We start from the raw sequence: 13,435 nt of genomic DNA, 5'->3' as shown, positions 1-13,435 counted from the left end.
GTGGTTTAGTCCATGTCTCTGAACAGAGACTAGACCTACCCAGATATGGAATAGAGACAATTAGGAGAGCCTGGACTTTTGAGCGTGATTGGATGGAATTGCGCACATGTGCGGAGGATGAGCGCAACTCTCCATGATCCAGAGGGTGGACTAAGGTAGCCTGTGCCATTGTCCCCCCTCTAATTACTCTCCCTTTTCCTTAAAGAAGATGATTCGTTCATCCTCACTCATTGCCATGTGATTTGCAGGAACCCTCCCCATCCTCCCTGCCACCATAGGAAGGGTGTACTTTGTGGAAAGAAGCAAAGACCACCCAAAGGAGAACAAACAGAGGCTATTTATTCAGAGGCTGTTACATAGCAAGGCAGTCAGCCTCCATCACTTGCCTTTGGCAGAGAGTCAAAGGCAGGCAAGGGAGCAGGAGAGCTATTTTACAGTGAAAGAAAAGGAAGGCTTCAGGTATACTGATTGAGGTTGTTGGCATGGAGACCCTGGAGGCAGGCTCGCTGGAAACGGGAATGTTGTGTGATTGGTTTGGGAGGATATTTGGCTTCTCTGGTCAATCCTGAGTTGGAAGCAGGGGCAAAAAAATCTGGCAGTCATTGACCAAGCACTGACCATGTGGAGCTGACTGCTACAGATGTTGTGGTTTGGCTTCCTGGGCTAGTTGCTGCCGAGGTTGGAGGTCAGGGTTTTATTGCGTAGGTCTGGCCATTATCCACTTGTGTGTTCAGTCTCCACTTTATCTCATTGACATTGAGCTTAGCAACGGGAATTCTTCAGCCAATAGGATGTGAGTGGGCATCCTCTACGTCATGTTTGAGCAGAAGGCTTGAGAGCCCTTGTGTGTTTTATTCTGAACTTCTTTCCCTTCTGCTGTGAGGCTGGCATTTCTGATGTAAGGGGCTGCTTCTTTAATCTGGGTTCCCGAATGTGATGACACGTGGAGCAGGGCCATTGCCTACCCTCTGCTAAAAACACAGCTGCGGTGGACCTGGAGTTCCCGAGAAATGTCAATGAAAAAATAAACCATTGTTTTGAAAGCTATTATCAATTGAGTTTCTTTCTTTCTTTTTTTTCGGTCGAGTTGCACGGCTTGTGGAGTCTTAGTTCCCCAACCAGGGATCGAACCCTGTGCCCCCTGCAGTGGAAGCACAGAGTCCTAACCACTGGACCACCAGGGAATTCCTGAGGTTCCTTGTTTAAGCAAAGAAGCTAACTAATGCAGTCATCCTAGATCAGAGAGACTCTGATGGTTCCAGAGCCTAAATAAAGAGTTAAAGGCATGTTTTTTTTGCATATTAAGAAACAGAATATCTGCACCAATGAATAATCATAATAAAGATATTGATAACAGCAGCTACCGTCTATGTAAAGTAAGCTTGTTTGAAGACACTCAGTCGTGTCTGACTCTGTGACCCTCTGTCCATGGAATTCTCCAGGCAAGGATACTGGAGTGGGTAGCCATTCCCTTCTCCAAAGGATCTTCCCGACCCAGGTCTCTTGCATTGCAGGAAGACTTTTTACCATCTGACCCACCAGGGAAGCCCACCATCTATACTTAGTCATTTAAAAATTTTTCATGTAGTTCATGAAAAAAAAGTCATTTACCAGAAATTCTCTTAAGAATCTGTCTTTCCAGAATAATACTCAAGTGCCTGGCAAGGTGAGACAGTGGGAGGATGTAGGTGGGACAGAACTCCTCTGAACAAGTAGAGGGGTGGTTTTTTAGGTTGTCGTTGAACCAGAGAAAAACGGAGACAAAGACAAGAGGGAGATAGGAGGTGGAACCGGTGAGGTGGGAAACCCTGGGGCTCAGGGTGCTCTATTAGCCCTTCCCTCTAAATCTCAAATACATTTGTGAAACTGATGCAATGTCTGGGTCAGAAAACTTGGTGAACCTGCAAGGGCCTGAGTCTTCCCTCCAGATTGATATGCTGAAGTTGCCTGATGGGTATAGAGATACCAAAGTAGAGATTACTATGGCCATCGGGCATTACAGGAAGTTATAGAAAGGGATTTTAATGGTCACACGCTGAAGAGTTGGACCAAATTTAACTAAATTTCTTAAGTCTTAGAGGGCTGCTGTTGGTAGAGAAATGGTGTTAACCAAAGCCTACAAGTAAATACTATTCCCATTTCACCAATGAGGAAACTGAGACCCGTAACAGTGGCATAACTTGCCTTGAATCATGCAGTGAGAGATTTGAATAGATGGGATGAAAGTCTGATAGGAATTCTTTTAAGGCTGTGCTCTTTATTCTGTTATTCTGATTCCATGTGAAATGTAAATCTTGATGATACATTGGTAGCCTCTCAGGAAAATTTTAATAAAGGTAATTATTTAGGGTAATTTTTACTAAAAGTTTTCCTTTCTTAATGAAATTTTAGTATTGTGCCTACTTGGCTGTATTCAACACCCCTTTTAAAAACCACAAATTGTTCATGTCACTCCTGGCTTAAAACCCCGTGGAGGTGAAGGATCAAGTCCAAATCCCTTCGTGGGGCCCCCATGTCCAGGCTGACCTGGACTACCAGGCCCCCCGCTCAGCTCACACCACACTCTGCCTCTGTCTGAGTTCCAGCTGCAGTGGCTTCCTCAAAGGCACCACTGTACTCTTGCATTTACCCTTTTCCTAGAAGGTTCTTTTCACTAATCCCACACTCTTCTCAAAAAAGAAGGGAAAAAAAAGACTTTCATGGAACTAAACCCTACTCATCTTTCAGGTTTCAGTTTAAAATATTTCTCTTCAGTGTAACCTTTTCTAACTCCCTGTCCATTCCCTCCAGATTAGGTCATGTCCTTTTGTTAAGTATTCTTATAGCTCTTTGTGGTGGTGCTTTAGTCGCTAAGTTGTGCCCATTTTTTTGCAACCCCATGGACTCTAGCCCGCCAGGCTCCTCTGTCCATGGAATTTTCCAGGCAAGAATACTGGAGTGGGTTGCCATTTCCTTCTCCTTTATAGCCCTTGCCCTTCTCCTTTATAAGTACTTACCTTTGGTTGTCACTATCAATATAAACCCCTATGATCATTAGCTTAATGAGAGGCAGTAGGGTTATCCTGTTTATAAGAGATGAGGCCACATCGCCTAGATTCAAGCCTCGGTTGTGGGACTTATTAGCAGGGAGGGCCTGGCCCTGCTGTGTAAGCTCTGTGTCTTCTTTTCCTCTTCTGAATAATGGACATGAGATAATAGTACCTACTTCTGGGAAATCACTGTTCCTCTCCCATCTCAAACAGATCACTTTTTAATCTGATTCTATTTATTTGTCTTAATTGAAGGATAATTGCTTTACAGAATTTTGTTGTTTTCTGCCAAATATCAGCTTGAGTCAGCCATAGGGATACAGATGTCCCCTCTCTCTTGAACCTCCCTCCCATGTCCCTCCCCATCTCACCCCTCTAGGTTGTTACAGACTCCCCATTTGAGTTCTCTGAGTCACACAGCAAATTTCCATTGGCTATCTATTTTACATATGGTAATGTAAGTTTCCATGTTATTCTCTCCATACATCTCACCCTCTCCTTCCTCTAGCAACCCCCACCCTGCCCACCCTGTATCTATAAGTCTGTTCTCTATGTCAAAATAGATCACTTTTGATGTGTGGGATTTTTCTCCCCATAACAGAACAACTCAGGGACTTCCCTGGTGTTGAGGGGCAAAGACTCCATGCTCCCAATGTGGGGGCCTGGGGATCAATCCCTGGTCAGGGAACTAGATCCCGCATGACACAGCTAAGAGTTCTCATGCTACAACTAAAGCTCTCACATGACACAGCTGAGATCTGGCATAGCCAAATAAATAATAAAAATAAATACTGAAAAAAATTAAAAAGCAATGCAACTCAATTTTCAGGTGAAATCTACTGGATGTCCCACAACTTAACTCAATTATGACTCTGCCCAGAGTTTGCACAAACTTCACAGGTTAAGGGCTCAGTCCAGCTAGACCATCTCTATTTCAGACACCAGTCACAGTTGGTGGGTCCCCAGCGTACCTACAACTTTTGTCTGAATTGGCTACAAATCCGGGGTTTCCATAATCCCCTCCTCAGGCTTAACTATATGCTACAATGGCTCACAAAACTCCAGTAAACATATACTTGGGTTTTCCAGGTGGTGCTAGTGGAAAAGAACCAATCTGCCAATACAGGAGACTTAGAGACACCGGTTTTATCCTTGGGTCAGGAAGATCCCCTGGAGAAGGAAATGACAATCCACTCTAATATTCTTCCCTGGAGAATCCCATGGACAGAATTAGCCTGGTGGGCTACAGTCCACAGGGTTGCAAAGTGTTGGAAATGACTAAAGCAACTTAGCACACATGCATGCACCATTTTGTTACAAAAGAAACAGAGGAATGACCAGATGAAGAGGTCCATTGGTGAAGTCTAAAAGGGTCCTGAGTTCAGGAGCGTCTGTCCCTGTGGAGTTGCATTCAGCCAACCTGGAAGCTCATCAAATCTCTTCATTCAAGAGTTTTTGCAGGGCCTTAATTCCCAGCCCTGCTCCACCCACTACTTCTTAAAAAGGTTGGTGACTGGGGCTGACCATTATCTCTTAGTCTTTCTGGTGACCAACCCCGCTGTGAAGCCGTGTAACATAAACTCAGATGTGATCCTTCTTCATATGGATGTTATGAGCGCTAATTGAGTCAGTTCTATGGAGTGCTTTGTTGTTGTTGTTGTTGTTTTAACAGTTTTTTAAAAAATATCTTGGCCCAATTTATTTACTTATTTTTATTTTGAATTTTTTAAACTTTTTGAGCACTTGGCATATGGGATCTTAGTTGCCTGACCAGGGATTAAACCCAAGCCCCTGTAGGAGAATCATGGAATCTCAAGCACTGGACTGGTAGGGAAGTTCTTCTATGGAGGGCTTTGTATGAATCTTCAATTTAAATGAGAAACAGACTTACTCTTACAATAGTTTCCTTGGAGGTAAAGCAAATCAAAAGATAAATGATATATACAAGTGCACATACATCTTTCAGGACTGAAGGAAATTAGTATACTCAGAGATAAACAGATTGAAAATGTCATTTTGTAATATGGCTTTTTATTGGAGGTAGAATGGTATGGTTGTGAAAACTAAGTTTAAAAAAATGAGTTTCAGTATCCTCTGATCTACTTGATGAATGATGTGTAATTATTGCTTGTTAACCAGTATGAACGAAAGTTATTTAAGTTGAAGGTCAAAAACTTAATATAATAAATTTAGTCAGGGGAAAACATATTGACAGAATCTAAAAGACAGCGTTTATTTGTTAAATAGTCAGTCATGTGATACTTTATAATTTCTCTCATTTCTGTAGTCGACAAATATAGCTTCTTGTGTATTAGAATAGCCAAAACAATTTTTGAGAACATCCTGTGAAACTTACCCTACCAGATATCAAGGCTTATAAAAATTAAGACAATGTGTTGCTGCTACAAATACAGAAAAGTAAGCAATCAAAAGCTAGAGGACCCAGAAAGAGTCCTGCGAGTATATAGAATCCTGGAATAGGACAGAAGTAGTATAACAATTTGGAGAAGGCAATGGCACCCCACTCCAGTACTCTTGCCTGGAAAATCCCATGGATGGAGGATCCTGGTGGGCTGCAGTCCATGGGGTCGCTAAGAGTCAGACACGACTGAAGAACTTAGCAGCAGCAGCAGCAGCATAACAATTAGTGCAGTAAGAATGAACCACTTAACAGACAGTTCCAGAATAATCAGTTATCCACATGCAAAACATAAAATCACATTTCTGTCTCATAGATCCACAAAAGTAAATTCCAGACCAGTTACAGAGGTAAGAATGAAAAAGTTCAAGACCTTAAAAGAACACATAGAAAAATATCTTTATGACATGTAAAAAAAGATTTCTTAGATAAGACAAAAGCATGAACAATGAAGGAAAAGCTTAATACATTTAATGTGAAACTTTGTTGTCTAGCAAAAAATAACTTCAGTAAAATGAAAAGGCATGCCAGTAGATAGAAGGTATTTGCCATAGCCAAGATTTAGTAGCCATACTATATAAAGAACTCACATAAATCAATAAAGAAATAAGCAATTCAACACAAAAATGAGCAGATTCACTGAATTTGTTCCCTGTGGACTATAGCCTGCCAGACTCCTCTGTCCATGGGATTCTCCAGGCAAGAATACTGGAGTGGGTTGCTGTGCCCTCTTCCAAGGGATCTGCTTGACCCAGGGATCGCCTGTGTCTCCTGCATGGGCAGGCGGGTTCTTTAACTAGCACCACCTGGGAAGCCCAGTAATATCTTTCTCCAGAACTGAGGGACAACCTTATACGGTTTAAACTGGTAATATATGCTGCTGCTGCTAAGTCACTTGAGTCGTGTCCGACTGTGCGACCCCAGAGACGGCAGCCCACAAGGCTCCCCCATCCCTGGGATTCTCCAGGCAAGAACACTGGAGTGGGTTGCCATTTCCTTCTCCAATGCAGGAAAGTGAAAAGTGAAAGTGAAGTTGCTCAGTCGTGTCTGACTCCTAGCGACTGCATGGACTGCAGCCTACCAGGCTCCTCTGTCCATGGGATTTTCCAGGCAAGAGTACTGGAGTGGGGTTGCCATTGCCTTCTCCCCAGGTAATATCTAGTACAGTTTAAAATGTATGCAGTTGTCCCTCAGTTATGGGGGAGACTAATTCCAGGACCCAGCAGATACCAAAATCTGTGGCCACTCAAGTCCCTTATATAAAATGACATAGCATTTGCACCAAACCTTTGCACATCCTCCTATATACTTTAAATCACCTCTGGATTACTTGTAATACCCAATGCAGTGTAAATAGTTGTTAATACAGAGCTAGAGCTACGTAAGTAGTTGCTGGTGTGTGGCAAATTCAACTTTTGCTTTTTGGAACTTTCTGGAACGGAGGGGTGATATTTTCAATCTGCGGTTATTTGAATGCACAGATGTGGAGCCCATGGATATGGAGGGCTGACTGTATGTACCATGACCCAGTTAGTGGACTCCTGGGTATATACTGTGGAGAAACTGACATGTGTATGCTCTGTATCAATCAGGTTCATTTTCAAGGAACAGAATCCAGTCTAACTATAAAGCAGACAGGTGTTTATTAGAAGTTATTTAATGGCTTTAGAATTTTCAAGAAGGCTAAAAACTCTAGGCTGGGCTTTCAGAAATGACTCCCCCAAATCATGGAATTGGGCCAGCAAAGAAGCTGCCACCTCATCTACGGTCAAGACACCTCTGGCTCCAGAATCTTGTCGCTGCTGTCAGAGTCAATAAGTTGTCACAGGATGTAACTGTCATACTCAGGAAATCATCACAGTCAGAAAGTTACTGCTATTGCTGCTGGATCCAGATCAATGCCATGTCTGCTGTGATCCACCCAACAGAACAGATACGTTGCCCTGGCTCTCGACACCTGCAAAGCTCATGACTGGCCCCTGGGATGGGGCCAGCACACATGGCATGATCATGCTTGCCAGCAGAGAATACCGAGCATAGGCAGGCAGGCTCTGCTTCCCTTTTGTGTCCCAAATCTTGAGTTCATCTGATTGGCAGAATGTGAATTAATTATACATAATCACTAATTTCTGTGATTCTTCTTAGAGATGTTGTATTACCTTTGGTTTGCTATTGTGGAAAGAACTAGTAGTTCTGGAAGTTTCCATTTGGCTTTTCTGCCATATATAATGGACTTCCCTGGTGGCTCAGATGGTTAAAAAATCCGCCTGTAATGCAGGAGGCTTGGGTTCAGTCCCTGGGCCAGGAAGATCTCCTGGAGAAGGGAATGTCTACCCACTCCAGTATTTTTGCCTGGAGAATTCCGTGGACAGAAGAGTCTGACAGGCTGAAGTCCATGGGGTTGCAAAGAGTCAGACATGACGTAGTGACTAACACACTTTTTTCTCCATATATAATAGCCATAACTCCAGAAGTCAGAAAGCTATGTGAGGATTCTTCTAGTTGTTTTTTTTTTTTTCAAGTCTGCATACAAGTATGGAGATATAACCACAAGATGTGTTCAAGAACACACTGGGCTCAGTGTGAGATCAACTTGGATCAAAATTCCATGTATCGCTTGACCACAGGAAGTCCCCCTTCTTAATAGTTGACCACAGGAGCAATGCTGGACCTCAAGGATTAGCATTCACTTAGAGTCAGAGCCCAATAAGTCTTTAGATAAAGAGCTAGATAGTTCCCTTTTCCCGGGGCACAATTATGGTAGTAAATATCAGCAGGTCTTTGGGGGCAGCCTAGCTTACGGCCGTGTCTCAGCTCTCAGCTTTCTTCTTCAGGTGATCCTGGCTTCCTCATTCATGGGACTCTTGTTCTCAGATCTTGGAACTGGGCCAGCACCTGTGGTTCTCTGTCATTTCGATTCAAGCCAGGCCTCCATTTATCAGTCAAAGAGGCTTTGGGACTTTGTTGAGTGGTATGGAGAATAGAGCAAACTGTTCTATCATCAAACCCTTGCTTTCTATGTAATGAGTCTATTCCTTTATCTCTAGTTGTTACCTTCTGCTACATGGTTTTTCTACTCGGGATTGGCTTTGTCCTTATTTAACTCAGGGTTCTATTTCTGAGTGATTTCTCTGGTGGCTCAGATGGTAAAGCGTCTGTCTACAATGCGGGAGACCCGGGTTCAATCCCTGGGTTGGGAAGATCTCCTGGAGAAGGCAATGGCACCCCACTCCAGTACTCTTGCCTGGAAAATCCCACGGACGAAGGAGCCTGGTAGGCTACAGTCCATGGGGTCGCCAAGAGTCGGACACGACTGAGTGACTTCGCTGTCACTGTCAATGTCTATTTCTGAAGAAATATCACTGCCTTGATCCCCAACCTGCAAAGATTGAGGCTGTGATGATTTCCAATGTTTTGGTAAAGAGAGGTCCTCTGAGCACTTTCAAGGCCCACAGCTATGAATGAGTAAGTCAGGCAGGCACGTTAAGCTTTCTTTGACTTCCCTACCTTCCCAAGTCTCTGAAAACTTTCCTCTACCTTATATCAAGGAATTTCTAGTAACTAGCTTTATTTAGTGTAGGCCACTGTTGAACTCAGGTTCAGTTAACTGGGTAAGTGAGCACTTAAGACTACTTGCAGCTCTGTGCACTAGAGCACTGAATCCAGTCTCTGGTAAATACATGTATATTCAGCCTTAACTCTCACTCCCAGAATCCATCCTCGTAATCCTCTAGATATTTATTCGTTTGTTTTACTTTTTGAAATTTAATGAGTTTGTTTTTATTGGAGTATAGTTGACATACAATTTTGTGTTAGTTTCAGGTGTACAGCAAAGTGATTGGGTTATGTGTATGTTTCCTCAGATGATTTTCCATTATAGATGATTATAAGATAATTGAATATAGTTCCCTGTATAGTGCTATTGTTTATATATTTTATGTACAGTAGTTTGTGTCTGTTAATCTCATACTCCTAACTTATCCTTTCCCTTTCTCCTCTGGAGAAGAGACTTGGTACCCACTCCAGTAGTCTCTCCTGGACAGTTCCACAGACAGAGGAGCCTGGGGGGCTACAGTCCATGGAGTTGCAAAGAGCTGGACACGACTGAGTGACTAACGCTTTCACTTTCACAACCATAAGCTTGTTTTCCATGTCTGTGAGTCTGTTTCTATTTTGTACGTAGATTCATTTGTATTATTTTTAGATTCCACATATGAGTGACATATAATATTTGTCTTTTTCTATCTGACTTACTTCACTAATTATAATATTCTCAGGTCCATCCATGTTGTTCCAAATGGCAATATTTCATTCTTTTTAAAGGCTGAGTAATATTCCATTGTATATGTATAACACATCTTCTTAAGCCAATCATCTGTTGATAGGCCCTTGGGTTATTTTCTGTGTCTTGGTTATGCCTGGGTATCATAGTTTTAAGCTTTATAAGATAACTATCTTGGTTATTGTAAATTAGTGCTCTATTTGATAGTAATTTTGTAGTATCACTTTTATAAAGAGAATAAGGTATTTTAGTCTTTTTGCTGTAACTGGAATTTTGTTTTATTGATAGTTTAGAAAATTCCTTTCATCTTTACAACTCATTATTGATAATGCCATGTAAAGTTTTAGAACTATTGCCAAATTATTTAGAAAATTGAGAAAACTGTCAATTATCTCATTTTTTTTTATATGAACTATAAGATTTGGGAGTTTTCTACAGATTGGCCCCTGGCTCTGTCAGTTTTAAACTTTGCTGCTCTTCTACCACTCAGCGGAACTTACAGGCATGTTTAGACTGCGGTATGATCTTTGGATCTGTCTTCTCATATCACAAAGCCAGATGAGATCACACACTGGGCATTAGGAGACATTGTAAGCACAAAACTGTGCCTGTTAATCTAAATGTATACCTAACTCAGTTTTTTCTTAACTAGACCCCCAAATGCTTAAGGCCACTCCATCAACAACGGAAGCAAGTGTAACTGAGGGGAAGTTTGAGCGGAAAGAGACGGTAGCCTTAATTTATAGCAATTAAAATATCTTACTTCTGCAGTTTTTATAAAAAACACATAAATCCATCTCTGATGATAGAGTATTGAATAAAATCATTAGTAGGATGAAGAAATAGACCCTTGGTTGAACTTTCAGGTATGACTTCTGAAGCTACAGGAGAGAACAGATGACTGAGCCATAAACACAAACCATCCAACCCGCTGAGCAAGAAAGTGCCACAATCACAAGATGATCATGTCATCAGGAAGCAGTTGCTGCCACTGCCAGTTCCAGACCCACAGCAGAGCTGCCATGATTCACAGTGACAAAACAGATACATGACACCCTGCCTCTCAAACCTCATGAGTAACTGGATATTAGGATCCCTTCCATCACTGTGTGAAAAAACCCAGTACCTCCATGACCACATTTATCAGCAGCAGCAGAAATGGCAGGCATACAGAGTCTATCTTACTGTCATGTTGAACACCTTTCATGGTTGCCTGTGATTGGCCAGACCTAATCATACATGGATCTCGTGCTCTGAGGCAGCCTGGTAAATTTTTAAAAATTGTTATTTATTTATTTTGGCTGTGCTCGGCCTTCATTACCGTGCATGGGCTTTCTCTAGTTGTGGCACCCAGGCTGAAGAGCATGTGGGCCCCCTAGTAGTGCCTCACAGGCTTAGTTGCTCATGGTATGTGAGATTTTAGTTCCCTGACCAGCAATCAAACCCACATCCCCTGAACTGGAAGGTGGATTCTTAACCACAGGACCACCAGGGAAGTTCCCAAGTCTAGGTAGCACAGTTTTAAGCCTTTTAAGATAACTGAATTAAAGGAAGCACACAGAAGGAGCATAGAATAGATATTGTTCACTAAGGTAGTGAATGCAAAACAAGAGGTGCAATAACAGCTTACATTTATTGAAAGCTTTTGATGCTCTCATTTTAAAAAAGCAGAAAGAAGGAAACCCCTGAGCGTGCCCTGAAAAGCATATGTCTAATTAAGTAAACTGGTTTATTCATATAGTCATCCTATTCAACTGTTAAATTGAATGAACTGGAACTAGATGGATGAATAGGAATATATCTTAGAAAGATAATGTTTTTTCATAAAAAGCAAGTTGCAGAAGGATTCATAAAGAATGATAATTTCATACTAAGTACAAAGAGGAAATCAATACTAAGATACATATATAATAAAAGTATAAAAATGGGCTTGAGACTAATGAACAGCAGATTCTGGACAGAGTTCCTGAGTGATCCAAGGAAGTGGTTACTGGAGTTCTTGACTGCATGCAGGTTTTGCTCAATCCTAGGGGACACCCTTCACGTAGAATACAATGTGTTATCACCCACAGGGGTCATTCACATTCCACTCTAAGAATGGTACCTTCTGCAATTGTTCCACATGGCAGCCCCATGCTCTGTATTTTCTGCTGACAAGTGTGCTCAGTAGGCTGTTTTTAAAAACCTGGATGATGATACTGGATGCTTGGGGCTAGTGCACTGGGACGACCCAGAGGGATGGTATGGGGAGGGAGGAGGGAGGAGCGTTCAGGATGGGGAACACATGTATACCTGTGGCGGATTCATTTTGATATTTGGCAAAACTAATACAATTATGTAAAGTTTAAAAATAAAATAAAATTAAAAATAAAAATAAACAACTTTACAGAAAAAAAATAAAATAAAAAAATAAAAACCTGGATGAGATGAGTATACCATTGTTCATTACAATATTTTCTACAAATTTGTATAGATAAGAAAGGTTTATAATAAAATACACTATGGATCACAATACAAAGTTCTAATTTCACCTTTGAAATTCTGTGTAGGCCGATCTGGGAAACATCATCTTTCAAATTGATAAGTTTGTTAGCCACGTTCCACTTCACAGCTCTTGTTCCTAGAATTTTATGTTGAATGATGAGACATACCTTTTTTCAGTGATCGGCCTCATTTTAGCAGTTCTTTGGCTTTGATTGACCAAAAGAGGCTAAGAGAGCAAGGCCTAAGTGTGTGATAAATGATCCTAACTTTTAATGAGAATTTTTAAGAACTGACTCATGGCATTTTGAGGTCATTAATTTTCACTGGCCTTACTGCTTGGGCTCAGGATTCTGATAGTTGAACAATAATTTTTCTAGTTGAATTTTTTCCCTTTTGTCTTAAATACAACAATGATAATTATTACTAACATTTATTGAGTACTTAATGATGTACTAGGCACTGCTGTAAGTGCTTTATATACAGTAATTCATTTAAATCTCACAACAATTTTAGGAGGTAGGTGCTTTTATTATCTTAATTTTACAGATAAGAACATTGAGTAATAAAGGTTAAAGAACTTGTCCTAGGTCACAAGACCAAAAAAGTGAATCCAAGTAGCTAGTTGTTTTAGTCACTAAATCTTGTCCAACTCTTTTGCAACCCCGTGGACGGTAGCCTGCCAGGCTCTTCCATCCATGGGATTTCCCAGGCAGGAATACTGAGTGGGTTGCCATGTCCTTCTCCCGGGGATTTTCCCAACCCAGAGACTGAACCTGTGTCTTTGGCACTAGTGTCTTTACCACTGAGTCACCTGGGAAGCCTGAGTCCAGGTATAGCTAACCCTAAAGCTTTTATAAATGTTCTGTCTCTAAAACACATTGTCCTAAATTCTCTTAGATAGTTTTTCACGCGGATGCTGTAGAAGTAGATTCCCCACTTTCCCTTAACCCCCACTTTCCAGATTTATGTACCTTAAATACTTAATACTATAGGAGATATAATTTTCATCCAGGTGAGAAAGTCACTCTAGAATATCAAGTTGAAGATTAGTCAGTAGACAGAGGAAATTCTAATGTTACTCTGGAATCCAGTAAAATTTATATACACCAAACCCACACATCTTTAAAGTGAGGATTTCTGAATATTAGTTTCATATTATTTACATAATCTGGTGAATATAGCCTTTTTGAAAATTCCAAACCTATCTCTCACTCTGTGTTT

At 41.3% G+C, this 13,435-nt stretch overlaps 1 non-coding gene across 1 annotated transcript; it reads right to left on the bottom strand.

Annotated features, from left to right (window-relative positions):
• Positions 1 to 1,110: 1,110 nt before the first annotated feature.
• On the bottom strand, positions 1,111 to 1,184 carry TRNAG-UCC (transfer RNA glycine (anticodon UCC)). The gene has a single exon. It is a non-coding gene; the product is annotated as a tRNA-Gly (tRNA).
• Between the last annotated feature and the right edge of the window lie 12,251 nt (positions 1,185 to 13,435).

This window comes from Bos mutus, chromosome 17 (assembly GCF_027580195.1).
Source record: "Bos mutus isolate GX-2022 chromosome 17, NWIPB_WYAK_1.1, whole genome shotgun sequence".
Lineage (NCBI taxonomy): Eukaryota > Metazoa > Chordata > Mammalia > Artiodactyla > Bovidae > Bos > Bos mutus.
This window is presented reverse-complemented; position numbering and strand designations above follow the sequence as displayed.